Here is a 14,643-nt window from a genome sequence, read left to right as displayed (position 1 = left end):
AATATGTGTTTCCATTATCACTCCATTTTTTGAGAAGCAAGAATCCATGAACCTAAATAATGGAATACCGTTTGTTCTTCCACATTATTTCTTAGTGTCAAGTCTTTTGGATATTCTAAACTTTCTTGCTTTTGTTTTATATTTTTTGCTTTTATTTTTAAAGATATAGCTTAGGAGTACAAGAGAAAGCTATGTATACCACCAGACACAATCCCTTTTTAGGAAATAAGTTAAGTCACAATCTTTTCATTAGAGCTCACTATTCAAAGGGGATGGGATCATTCATTTCCTAAACAAGGCTTGCACTGAGAAACCATAATGATGAATTTCATCACACCTCCTGATAGGATACTTGTTCTTTATCTCTTAGAATCCTTTCCTCGCTGTCCTATTCCCTATTGCTGATCTCGAGCAACAGAGAGCACTGCATTTAACCCAGCACTAAAGGGAATAATAGAACATTGCTCTTTCCAATAAGAAGAAACCCAATTACTTTTCATTGCAAAAGGATGACACATTTTTTTGGAAATTTTTCATCATTTCCACCCTTGTAATTAATGTTGCCACAGTGCATGATTGGTATCAGATAGCTTTGGGCATAAAATCCCTCTTTGACTTAAATATTCATTGGCTAAATATAAGATAGAAAGTTCTGGATTGCAATGTCTGTTTCGCAATGTTGTATACTCATTCTTTATATCTGTCAAAAATTAATCCCATATAGTATAAAATAAATGAAAAAAATGAGGAAGTGTTGTGTAGAGAAGCATTTGTTTTCTTGGCTCACTTCTCTGCAAATGGCATTGGCCTGTCTGGGATTCATCTGATTTACTCTTTGACCTTGAGGCTTCTTCTTCAATACACAGGTCAATAGCTGCAAACATTGTGAAACCTTATTTTAGTGGATAGCTTATGGTCAAGCTGTCCTGTATTTATTGTTTCATTATAGTGCCTCACATATACTTTTCCCAAGTATGTTGTCACTATCCAGGATTCTGAAAGATTCTGTTGGATTGTCTCTGAAGGGCTAGCTAGGTGTTGTGTGCAGACCTTACACTCTCATGTCGGTGGGACATGTGTTCCACGTAACAGGAAACTCCCATAAAACCAGCCAGTTGGTGCATACAAACATGATATGAAGCAAAGAACAACATTTAAATGTTCTACACATACAAGACTTTATCCAGAATTAATTTCTGTAGTGTGAGTTTTAGTACAATACCTATGGAATAATAACCTGTAGCCAAATCAAAGGATTTAAAAATTTCAGTCCTAGTTCAAACATGAATTAGTAGTTAAATATGGTTAGTATATTTGACTATTTTGTTGCTATGTTTATATTCTAAGGCCTCAGTTATTATCTCAGGAAGGAAATTCAACAGTATATGCAATTTCATGTGCGTTATTTGACAATAAAAAATAGTTTAAAATGCCTAGTTCATACACAATTAAGGCTCACAACCAACTGGGACACCCCACACACTATGCTGAGATCTGTCAATTTTGTCACATTTCCCACCCCAGGAATTCACATGGCAGCCATGATGGTGAGAAAAAAGGGAAACGACACCCTGAGCTGTTAATAAGAGAGCAGAAAGTGAAGCATTGTGCCTATCATTCTTTGGCTTTTAAGAAAACATGCTAACATTGTGCACAACGGCCCTACAAGTAACTTACCCATTTTTTTTTTCTACTGGGGTTATGGTTATCTGAAGCTTTCTTTCATATGCCACACGAGCTTACTACATCACTTCCTGTGTCAACACTTATTTCTGACCATCCACCATGCATCTGCATTCTGCCTCTGACTTTAATTCCTTCTTTCCAGCAAGAGAGATATTTCAAATACAGAATTTGCAAACCTTGCTGTCTTATATTCATTCCCTAACACTTGCTAGGCTGCTGCTTCTTTTCCAAACTCTTGTCCATTTGATTGGAGACTTTCTTCTACGCAAGCTAAACCATATAAGAGTATTAAATAATGAAAGGCCTAGAAACAGAAAGTGATAAGAGAGTGAGATAGTTTTTGAGTGCACTCACCATCGGTCCCTGGAAACCAGCAACATATTTTGTCATTCTTTACACTACAGCCTCTCATTTTAGCTTTTCTTACATATTAGGTTTAATAAAAATGCCTGGGATCATGAAAAAGATGATATTGGTGTTTTTTTTATATATGCTAAGGATTGTGCTTCATATGAAACAAATTTAAAACAGCCTTACCGCAGCTTTTGTATGAGAGAACATTGGGTAGATAGTTTTAACAATACTATTTACATTTTCAAAGAGGAAAAGACTGATGCTGAGGGACAGAGTTAAGGAAAAGGATTTATTGTTATATATTCGTATAGTCATCAATCTGTAGCATTATGATACACTTGCTCAAACCCACCCCCCACTCTCCTAGCTCACATTCTGCATCTTTTCTCCCTACAGCAAACTGAAAATACAATTGAAGTGAAATCAAATATTCATCAGCTTAAAAAGATCTCCTCACATTTCTCCAGGGAACAGCCCCAGGGAGAAATGCAACACCGTAATACATTTTAGAAATAAGCCAATATGCTAGTATTGACTATAATATTCATTTGTTGTATGTTATCTTTATTTTTCTAGAATCCTGTAACTTGTAACCTTTAGTGTTTCTGGTTTGCTTTTTAAAGAGCAGATTGTAATATTTTGCTACCTCTCACTCAGCTGATTTTTCAGTATAAAAACTTCAAAAAGAATCACCTTTGGGCTGGAGAGATGGCTTAGAGGTTAAGAGCAATGACTGCTCTCCCAGAGGTCCTGAGTTCAATTTGTAGCAACCACGTTGTAGCTCAGAGCCATCTATAATGAGATCTGATGCCCTCTTCTGGGCTGCAGGTGTACATACAGGCAGAGCACTGTATACATGATAATAAATAAATCAATTTTTAAAAAAGAGAAAAAAGAACTACCTTCACCTATTGGCAAACTGCCCTGATCTTTATCCTTTGGGGAGTGATAATCATTTCACTATCCAATGCTTGCTCTGTGTTTTGTTTTTTGATTTGTGTTTTCTGACCAATTTATTTTATGGTTTATGATGTCTTATTAATTTTTTTTCAAAAACAAACATCAGAGAAAATTAAGAATAAGTTTCAAATTCACTGTTCTACAGGTTTAGACCTGGTCTCCACTGCCTAAAATAATATCACCAAGTGTATTATTAGTAGTAAGGCCACCAGAGCTATTTATTCTGTGGGCTTGTCTTAATGTTAAACCAAAAGTTTTATGAAATCATAATGGATGGCATAATCTGATTTTATAGTGTTCATGAATGTTTTAGAGCAAGAATAACATTTAAATAAAAAATTTTAAAAGTCTGTGTAGTAGTCTTCAAAGCTAAATTCCAAATTAAGCAAATATAGGCAACTGTATAAGGGATAAGCTTACTCGCTGCCTGTGGTTGATGATTTGGTTGTCAATAAAACCAGAGGGAAAATTACAAAACACAGTTTGCTTCCACAGAAGCAACATGGGATTAACTCATGTAAATGACAACACAAAGGTAGACAAATCAGAATGCATGCCCGCGCCAACACTCGTGTTAGTCACCTGTGGCGGTAAATCTACTCTTGATAATTATTTTAAGGATATGAGAAAATATATGACCCCCAGGAATGCAGATGATTTGAAAGTTTGTCACCCACTGAATTATAAAGTTCCAGAATGGATTAGTAACCTTAGATTTTGCACAGATTTTAGCAAACTAAATTATGATTATTTGCAGCCTCACTGAACTTACAGGGTGTGATCTGAAAACATGATATTTCTCTCAAATTTGATCTCTGAATTAAAGGCTTATTTTAGGATAAAGCAATTTCAATAAAACATTGGCAATCTTGAATGGCAGAGTTCTTTACCAATTGGATGGAAGCAGTTTAAATTATGGACGTAGACATGTTCTTGGTGACAGTTAAGGTAAATTACTAAGTCAATGGGGAATTTGTGTAAGGATGTTGACCTTATTCTCCACAAAGTCATAAATGCAAATTCAGACAACATAGGAGACACTTGTTTATTAAATTCATTAATGACACGCTGCTGAGTGGATATGCAAATTGGGTAGGATCCCAGGCTTGGGGTTTGCAGTGTATAGGTACTAAGAATTTATTTAACTCAGAAAACAACCTATCTATTCCACACAAGCTGGAGTAGATCAGACAAAAGTCAAACTCAGAAGAGGAGTACTGATGGTGATTAAAATATCACCAGCAAAAAATACCATCTTTTTTGTGTCTTTCCCAAAACCTTAAATCAGAGTAATACTCTTGGGATTTTTTAATAGATACTACTAACAGTAAAATAAAAACTTGCCAGTAATTTTAGTATTATGAATATTTTGGTAAAAAGAATCTATGGGGAAGAGATCTTAGCATGCAGATATGAATTAAATCATCACTGTTGACTCAGATAAGACATAACACATGAAATATATATAAAAGAATTATAAACAATAAATAGTTAACCAAGAAAAGGCAATTATTAGTAGGATAATCATCAGCATTGTTAAAACTTGCCCCTAATTTATAAGCCAGAAAATAGATGAAATATTTAATATTGAATATTATTTTTAGAAGTTTTAACATACACAGTTTTATACCAGTAATAGTAGTTAATTTATCCATCTCTTTAGACATGGTTCTATTTATGCTGTGTATAAAGATCTCAGCATCAGTGGTTCCCTACAGACGTAGTTGGAGGACAGAGTACATTTCATAAACACATCCAAAATTAAGAAGAGTACAAGGGGTTTGAGACCCATTAGTGACAGTTTGCTATGACTTAAGGAGCTGTTGGGAAGTTTAGAAAATGGGTTGATCAGTGAGATCAGGAAGAGAAAAACAGCCATGGATTTCCTCTTTCTGTTCTGTATTCAGTTTGACTTTCTCATTCAGTCTTAAAACTAGTATGTCAAATCTCCTGGTGGGTGAATGACTTGCAGTCTAGTAGCCTACTTCCTTGTTCTCCATATGTGATAAATTTTCCTTGTCCTTGTTTCTACATACTTGCTTTGCTACCTTACATCAGTGTCCTTGAATGTAAGTCAAAATCCAACTTATTACTGGGAAGGAAAGCGTTCTGGAATATGGCATGAAAGGTGAACACAAAATCCCACCAAATCAAAGCTTAATCTTTTATTTGCCACGTAAATGTACTTCATCTAGCTACTCTCATGAGAAATATCCATATTTTGGGCAGCAGCAATGGGTATGTTTTTCCCCCATTTATACATGGATACCTAGAGAACAAGAGTCTTTGGTATATATTACAGCCTAAACTTACATAAAAGACTCTATTCCCTGTATTTTCTCATTTTAATTTTTTATATTGTTACTTTAGACCTACTATGTGAAATACACTAACGTGATTATAGATCTATATGCATTGAGGAAACACATATAATCTTACACACACACACACACACACATACACACACATAGACACACACACACATAGACACACACACACAGGAGAGAGAGAGAGAGAGAGGCTACACCACATACCTTTATATCCATGATGCTATACTTAAGGAAAACTACATGACTGAAAACAAGTTGCTAATACTGCAGAGTTAAGTTGCAATCATTGTGAGGAACCAAAAGTGGATTGGAAAATATCAACCTAAAATTAAAGAAATCAATGAGTGTGTAATCTGCCCACTATAAGGAATTCCCATGGATATTATGACAAAGCAGTCTGACTTGTTCTTTGTTCTTAGAAAATGCAAGAAAAAGAAAAAAATAAATACTTGCAAATTGTTCAAAGTTGTCCAATGTATACAGAACACTGGGCATTATTAGCTGACTTCAGACTGAGAAATTTATCATCAATTTAGGAAGGCTTTATTGTGTATTATATTATATAGTTTTCTAACATAGTACTTACATTAAGTTTTAATGATGAAATGTACATTTTATTTTGTAGTCTAGACAATAAGAGAGTTCTTATGCCACAGTGTCCGTTAACAGAGCAGTAAGTTCTTCTGACCCTAAGAATAACTTGGAGAATATGCTTTCCTGAAGAGCATGCGGGTTGTCCCAGTATGTACAGTCCCTGAAGTAATCATCAAGCTTTCAAACACCCAGATCCTTAAACAGGTTGACTTTTTTCTTAACACAGAGTGATTAAGGTAGATAATCTGTAAAATAATCAAGTTCATCAAAAATGTAATTTGCATACATTTAAAAGACAATTGGGAAAGAATTAGCCAAATACATCACAATATGGAGTGAATATTGACTGTAGATTCCTGAACCTTAAACAGAAATTGGGAGTTTAAATAAATAAAAGGATGATGCTTTAAAAGGAAGGGGAAAAAAAGAAAGAAAAGGAAGAAGTTGGTGAATAACACAGCTGTTTACTTTAAAGCCCAGGATAAGACTGAGGTGCCTATTTAACACATCCAAGCAGACCTGGCCTCCAGGCTCTCCCAGCATCCTTCAGTTCTTACCAGTTAAGAGGTATGGCTGCCTGAATAGTCACTCAAAACCCTCTACAACTTTGGAGCATCCGCTTCAGCCTTCTGGCCCAGTATATCTGACAGACACATTTGTGAGGCAGGAACTATTGAGAACTTACTTACACTATGTTGGCAGAGTCTTTTCATTTGGAAAACTACTAACCTGCACTCCTGGTATACTCAGGTAGTCAATTTTATTCCTTATCAGGCCTCTGATGAGGCTGAAGACCAGATAGTTTAGTTTTACAGTTAAACTTAGTTGTTTAAGGGGTTAAGATATTTTTAGGTCTAGATAGATGACTTAAGTTGATAATGACAAGATATGATAAATATTGACTCACATTCAGAATTTTTGACTCACCAAGATAGAAAAGATGTTTTCTTCAATGCTGCCAAATAAAAATAGCCAAAACACTAAGAATGTAACATTTATATAATTCCTGACTGTGTCATGGTTCTTTTTGCTATAGGTAGTTTATTGGATATATGTGTAATAATATAAATGTATATGTAAAAATAAAAATAATATTTAATGAAAAATAAATAAATAAATAAGAGGTATGGCTGGCATACCCTAACCCCTCTCTGTCCTAGGAGTCTGGACTGCTCTTCCCCAGAGGCTCTTCTCTATACATCCCGGACGTTTTGAATATACAACTCTTTTGTACCTTTGGCCAAGCTGGCTGCTGCACCTGGCTCCTCTCTCCCTTGTCTTCTCAGTTTCCCCCATGGTCCAGCTCCATCTGGTTATGTCCACTCTGGATTCCCTCAGATGTCCTTGCCTCTACCTAAGCTCTCCCTTCTTTCTCCAATACACCTTCTCCTCTGCCGCCAGACCTAGGAGCAGTCATGTTCTTTCTTTTCCTATTTCTGTCTTTCTTTTTTTTTTTTCTTTTAATTCAACAGGATAAACTTAGTTAAAGACTCTATTTCTTTTAGACCCTTATTTTTACTTTTTATTAGTGAATGGTATATTCTAGATAGATGTTTTTGGTATAGGTACATTGTTTTTATAGTCTATCTGCTTAGATATACATTACCACAATCACACATGCATCTAGAAAACTAACCAACTTCTACCTGATAGTCTGTAAAAAAAGGGAAATGAACTTGTGAAAATCAAAGAATTCCCAGTAAAAAGTGTATTCCCAAGTTTTGGAGCATAGATAAAAATCTCAATTGAACTTTTACAGATGTTTGTTGTATATATTACACTTAATACTTGAATGCTATGAATGCTTGGATGTTTTTTGTCATCTTTCCTTACAGAGGCATTGGAATCAGCACCCAAGGAACATAAGAGAATTGGATTTCACATTAAGACCTTCAGTGGACAAGGCAGATGAGCTTTGGGCTTTTACTTCTCACACAAACAAAACATCATTTCCTAGGCTAAGTTAGAAAGTATAAATTCATCTTTTTTTTTTTACTTTACACTGTAGATAGCTAATATATAAAAAGCAAAGTTTAACACAATGACATTCTGTCATTATTCCTAAGAAGGAAGAACTACCCATTTACACAAATTTATTGTCCAAATAAACATCTTCAGTAAGAGAAGGGCATGGATGAAATGGGTTCACCTAGAGAGACAGGGAGAAAATTCAAAATAGGAAATGTAAATTGAACGCATGGTCCTAAGCAGTATGTTCTTAGAATGCCACCATTATTAAACAGAACATTAAAGAAATAACCAATTTATCTTCCATGTAGCACCAAATTAGTTTTGTTTTTTTATCCATTTAAAATGCAAACAATCTGAAATCTGATTAAGGTGATATCCTTCACCTGCACTCAATTACTCCATATGAGGGAAGAGGGGGTAGAAAATAATGTTGTCCTTTATCTTTGTGGTATCTTCACTTGTGACATACATAGAGAGAACTTCAGCTCCCAAACAGGCAGGCATGGTGCTTGAGTTGTGGCTGAGAACTTACATGCTCATCCACAGACAAGACAGATGAGAGAGAGGGAGAGAGACAGAGAGAGAGAGAGAGAGAGAGAGAGAGAGAGAGAGAGAGAGAGGGAGAGAGGGAGGGAGGGAGGGAATTGACTGAAATCAAATACCAAGAAGTAATGCCTAACATCTATCTATATTTTTCTTTAAAATAAAATCCTAGATACATGTAAGTGTGCAGCTTTACATTATTATCCCCATAACTCTATTAGTGTAGTTATATATACATTCCATTAGGTATGGATGTGGTGCTCTATTAAACTATGTTTGCATACTATTCAAAATACAGTATAAGCGACCCATGGAGAGCATGAAAGTTCACTGTCTTCTTCACAAAGTACCTCTTTCAGGTGGGATGTTTTAATGTGAGTAACACATGTGACATTTAATGCATGACAAACAAGATGGATAGATTTTAAATGTGTGCTAATAAAAAACAAAAAGAGACGAAGGGATCAGCCATAACAGTTATAAAAAATAAATCAGGATGAGACTTAATAGGCTGTGACCTTATGGTGGGGAAAAAGGTCCCCTTCTGTCACAGACTTAGGGGAGGGGAAAAGGATGTAAGAGGGAGGGAGGGAAAGAGGGAGGGAGGGAGGGAGGGAGGGAGGGAGGAATGGGAAGATAGAAGTGTGGAGACAGCAATTGAGATGTAATCTGAATAAGTTAATAAAATAGTTTAAATAAATAAATTAAATAAATGAAGCAGAAGATTTGTGGTGTATTTGTTGCTCCAATTTTCATTTGAAATGCAAAAATATAACAGGGGAGGAGCAATGTCCTTTTCTAGTCCTTCAACTTGGCTGAACTACAACGTTGAAAATTGCTCTTCTTTACCAGTAGGTGGCTCACTTTCTATACCTTTGCTGGACCAGGAAGACACTGTGGCCCCAGCAAAAGGAAAACATTCCCAGGACAGGTTATAGAAAAGAAAGAGGCTGTAGGGCGACAAGAAGAAGAAGAAGAAGAAGGTCCTTTCAGAGAAAAATCTGAAGGCTTGAGAGATGCAGCATCTGAGATATACACTTATGCCTCTCACTAGCTTTCAGAGCTGTCGTCCTAGATCTAGAAAACTTAGAAACTTGGTTGTAGGCAGGAGACACTTAGAAAGACAGATGCCTAAGAACCATTCTGTGCCCCAGTGCAAGGATAAGGATGTATTCCCAAAGTGCAAAAGATATCCAGGGAGGGAAGCAGAGCCATGGGCAGGGAATAAAATACATTAAAAATAAAACAGTAACAGTAAAAAAAAAAAAAATCTAATTTTGACTGCTCTGGCTTTAGAGTGTGATAGTTAAGGACCTCAGAGATGAAGAAGGAGCCTACCAAGATGTGAGGCTTAATGTGATACGGATGTGTGCTTTCCTGGCCTGAGACATGGCTTTTAGTAATCAGTACCTTCACCGAACTGCACTTACTAGAGAGAACATAACGGGACAGTAGCCGTGGAAGCTTGTAACACCCTCCAATGCATTGCTGTAAAAAGCTTGGCCATCTGGATCTTAACCCTCTTCAGTACTGCAGGCGTCTGTCTGTGGGGCATCTCTTCTCTCCCAATTTGCAGCACTCACTCAGCGCTGGCCTGAAGAGTGCATACAATGTGCCATTGTGAGAGCTGCATCATAATCCAAGGCAATTTAGGGGAAAATCAGCCTGGGAGCATAACTAAGCTACATGGTTTTCTCAGCATTCAGCACCTGTTTGAATTTCATAAAAGCTGATAGAGATCTCTGGCACCTTTCCTGTGGTTTTCTTTTTCTTTTTCTTTTTCTTTTTGCTTGGTCAGCAAAGATCTTACAGTCAAGATGCATATAATATCCCCACTGATGGAGAAGAACTAAAATATATATGTGATGGAACAGCACTGGACATTGGTATTTGTTGATGACTTGTTTTCTTAACTTTATAGTACTCATTCTTTTTATTGCCTTATTAAATAATAGTAATCCACCACCACTAATTTGCCATGCTCTCTAAGAAATGGTATCAGTGCCAGTAACTTGCCACTGCCACAGTGAGGGAGAAGTCATCACGTCTAGCTCCAAACAAAATGAAATTGGTCCCCCCCCCCACCTGCAAAGACAGCTCTGAATGGCAATCCATAATGTGCAAGCAATGGGCTAACTCTTTAACCTGCTTCACAAATCTACTTGAGAGTGAAGGGTGAGCAACTGAGACCTTGCTAGAAACTCCAGGAGTGCACAGTGAGTGGATCTGAGGCAGCTGGCACATTAGAAAGGCCAGAATAACAATTGAATCGAATTGCCTTTCACCTCTAGAGCAGGGTGTTGTTAAAAAGCATATCTTTGGATCTCTTAGATTTTTGGCTGAGTTGGAAGAATTTGGCAAGAGAAAAACAAAAAGAGAGTCTTCTGCCCATCTCTAAGATTCCACTTCGAATCTATTCTTCCCTCTGCCCTCCTTGTCATTTTCTTAGTACCAGCTATGATGTGACACAATACCATGGAGGGAGAAATAGGTGCACCCGTATTCCAAGTTTAGCTATGAATCAATGTATGCTGTTAGAAAAGGTAAAGTTGCACTTTCTGAGTGTACCTTCTCACAGGACCCCACAGAATCTATTTAATTCAATGAGGCTATGGATGTCCAGCATAGAGACCACAGATGTTCTGAAAGGCAACATAGTACCAAACATAAGTGTTAAACTTACATTGTGGATGGGAAGTTTCCACTAAGTTTGGCTGGGGAGACTAACAACATCACACTCAAAGGACAAGTGAAAAAGGCAACTCTGTTCTCTTTTCTGCTTTCCAAGGAGGCAGCTTGCAGGCAGATTCTCAGTACAGCCTTTGGGCTCCATAGTTGGGCCCCCAGAGTGATAGTAAAGTGGTTTCTTGACTTTCAAGGTCAATGAAAAGTCCTGTCCTCAGCATCCATATCAAGACAAGGGCCAGAGAATGGTGTGAGAGCATTTTCCCATAAGGATAACAGAAAGAAACCATCCCAGGTCAAGTACTTATGCAGCATGGCATTTGTAGGAGCAGTCACCAAGTCACTGGAACTTTCGTTTTCCTTTTGCACGCTTACCACAACTCCACTAAAACCTCTTTTCTCAACTCACTGCTCAGTCAGAGACATCACGGGCTTGACATGAACACGGGACCGAGAGCTTGTGAACATTTCCTTTACAGTCACTTCAACTCATTTGGCTAATTGCAATGGTTAAACTTGTCTATGAAAACACAAATAGGACAGTTGAAAAGTAGGCATGCAAACATTTCTGAAACTTTACTTTTATTAAAATTGCTGGTAACCGAAACACGTATGGTTAAGGTATGCTATGCATGAGATGTGACCCAGACTAGCATCATCACTGAAGCCAAGAGACTCCGGGGATGAAACTATAATTTTGTTTGGAGAAAGAAAAATAAAAGTTCTCTACCTGTAATCCTAGATTTTAGTTCATTGTAGCAGGGGAAAAATACGTTCTTAGGTTAAGTCTTAATACTGTCATGTTATGAAGATAGTCACTGCACCAAGACAAACTGACTTATAGCAGCTGAAAACTTCTCTTCTTCAAAGCCACAGCAAATAGCCCTATTTAAGAGGTTAGAAAAGAGGAAAGGATATTTGACGCTGGAGTCTCTCTGAGAAACGCAGCAATTTGCGTGACTATTAAACTGTGATTCAGCAACTTTCCCTTTCGCCTCAGTAACCCCACTTTGGAGTTTGAACTCATGAGTTCCCACCCATTGGCTTGTCTTTTAGAAGGCTGATACATATTTATCCAGGCAGAAGGGAAGAATACATAAAGCTCTTTAAATTCCATGTGCAGAGTTGCATAACAATCGTCAGCTAACTCAAAGGTTAGACTCACACGCTTAGGCTAAGTGTGAAGTTGCCTGTGAATCACAAAAGTAGGCTGAGTCTCCCATTTGCTCTCTACTTGGAAAGATCAGAGGGAGACCTGGAATTACCATCTGCACTCAAACTTTAATCATAAAAAAAAAAATCACTGCTGAACTCTCAAATCCCCCATTGCTCCGTCTCTTCCACTGGCGAAGGCGTTCTCAGCCAAAATAAAATGTCTCAATAAAGATTTTTCCATACCTGAAAAAGAAAACTGCGAGCACACCTACCTGTAAGTAGGTAAAGTGGTTGGCTGGTTAGAAAAGAGAACAACTGAAAACTGCTTTTACCTGAAGCACCAAGCAGACTGGCTTTTGGAGTTAGGGTGCCTTCTTGCCAGAGCAGGGAAACAGCTGGGAAGAAGTGGCTTGCCTGCAACTAAATGTGACAGCCGCGCGTTAGCCTTGCCTCCGAAACTGGTCTCCTCTTGCTTCTCCAATAAATCAGGCAGTGCTGCTAGTCTCCGCTCAGGAAGCTGGAGATGCAATTGCTACTGCTGCTTCACTTGAGAGGAAAGCGCTGGTGTGTGTGTGTGTGTGTGTGTGTGTGTGTGTGTGTGTGTGTGTGTGTGTGTGTGTGTGTGCACTAACTGTCAGCTCCAGGCTGAGCCGTCGTGCTCTGCATACTCAAAATGCTCCTGATGGGTGGCGGCTGTCTCACAAAGACCCCCCAGTCTTTTCGGGGAGGATTCGCCATCCACTGACCTTGCTGCCAGGGATGCAGGCTGAAGCAAATGGCTCACTCTTCAATAGAGGTAACAATCAATCACAGAACGGAGATTGGATCAGCCTAAGAGAGAGAAAGTACTCACTCTGGAAACACCAAATTAAAAACGGAGAAGAAAATCTCAGTTCAACACTCTACACCTGGAATTGATTTTTTTTAACCCCGTTTAATTTGCTGTCATGAGCAGCAAGTCTAATTGATGAGTGTCTAAGTCAAACTTTTCCTGTTGTTTGCAAAGGCAGCTCAGCGTCTTATGCAGAAGGCAATTCAAAGCACTCATTGCAGAGATCAGCACCTGGGGATTAAAGAGTTACAAGCAAACTGTGGTGGTTTAACTAACAAAGTACTTCTCCCGTAACAGCAGGGAAATTTGAAAATAGAGGCAGAATCTAAGTGGGAATTAATCCTCCATTGAAATCAAAACACCAATTAAATGAAAATTAAAAGAAATAACTCTGTTCATCTCTATGTTAATAAGAGGAATGTACACTAAGACATATTACCTTAAAAACTATGTACCTTTAAGAAAATTGCGTAAGCCCAAGAAGCTTCATAGGACTATATGAAGTGAAAGAGTTGGGGATAGCTATAGACACAGCTATGTAAGGCACAGATGAGAAATGCTGTGTACACTAGAAAGGGTTAACCACTAAGTCGCAGATTAAAAAATAAATGTCCACAAGTAATGCTCAAAGCCACACTACGTCAGTTGGCTTCTTTATGCTGTGATAAAACACTAACAACAACAACAAAAACCTGGGGGGGAAAGGGTTAATTTGTACATACCTGCTATATTACTTTAACAAGAAAAGGCAAAGCAGGAACCTAAAGACAGAACCGTGGAGGACTGCTGCTGCTTCCTACCTCATTTGTTCCTGGATTGCTCAGTTACATTTCTTATACAGCCGAGGGCCATCTGGATAGAGATGACACTGGCCCCGCTAGGCTGTTCCCTCCTACTTCAACTAGCAATCAAGAAATGACTCACAGACTTGCCCATAGGTCAATGTAAAGAGGACAATTTTTCAACTGAGGTTGCCTCTTCCCAGGTGTTTCAAGGTGACAACTTCAGCTAACTATGCCAACTATGAAATACAATAAACCTTTCAAAGTTTATATGCTGAGTGACATTAGAAAATTCCTCCCTATTCTCTCTAACCTTGATATGCTTTTACTCATCCATGTTAAAATCCAGACAAACTGACACAGGAAAAGGACCCACTTTGTATGTCTTGCTACTACAAAAAGTGGAAAACAATTTCGCTTTCAAACTAATGTTTGTCATTAACAATCAAGAACACTGCAGTACACAGAAACAGAAATAAAGACCAGAGTGCTGATAGAGGTAGTCACAATGTCTGGGCCCCTGAGCTCTCTCTGGAATGAAGGTGTCAATAAATGGTCACCATGGAGAGTAGAACACACACTGGAAAACAGCATTCTGGAGTGCTTGCTTTGAATTCTTAAAAAAATGATGAGGCCAGGCAACAGATATTAGATGGAGAAGTTTATTACATGAGTGTGCAGTGAGAAGGAAGAGGGGAAAGTATACCCCAGAGAGAGAGAGAGAGAGAGAAAAACAGAGAGACAGAGACAG

At 37.9% G+C, this 14,643-nt stretch overlaps 1 long non-coding RNA gene across 4 annotated transcripts; it reads right to left on the bottom strand.

The window, feature by feature from the left end:
• Positions 1–5,875: 5,875 nt before the first annotated feature.
• Positions 5,876–14,409, bottom strand: LOC311592801. Of its 4 annotated transcripts, XR_014777520.1 has the most exons (6): positions 13,833–14,409; positions 13,025–13,341; positions 12,595–12,698; positions 11,533–12,008; positions 9,869–10,032; positions 5,876–6,169 (listed from the first exon to the last, which is right to left on the bottom strand). It is a non-coding gene; the product is annotated as an uncharacterized lncRNA (long non-coding RNA). The 4 variants fall into 4 exon arrangements; XR_014777522.1 differs by lacking the exons at positions 5,876–6,169; positions 9,869–10,032 and having other exon boundaries at positions 10,740–11,643; positions 11,854–12,008; XR_014777521.1 differs by lacking the exons at positions 5,876–6,169; positions 9,869–10,032 and having other exon boundaries at positions 10,740–12,008.
• Between the last annotated feature and the right edge of the window lie 234 nt (positions 14,410–14,643).

This window comes from Acomys minous (genome assembly GCF_964271855.1).
Source record: "Acomys minous genome assembly, chromosome: 2".
NCBI lineage: Eukaryota > Metazoa > Chordata > Mammalia > Rodentia > Muridae > Acomys > Acomys minous.
The sequence above is the reverse complement of the archived record's forward strand: the minus strand, read 5'-3'. Positions and strand labels throughout refer to the sequence as shown.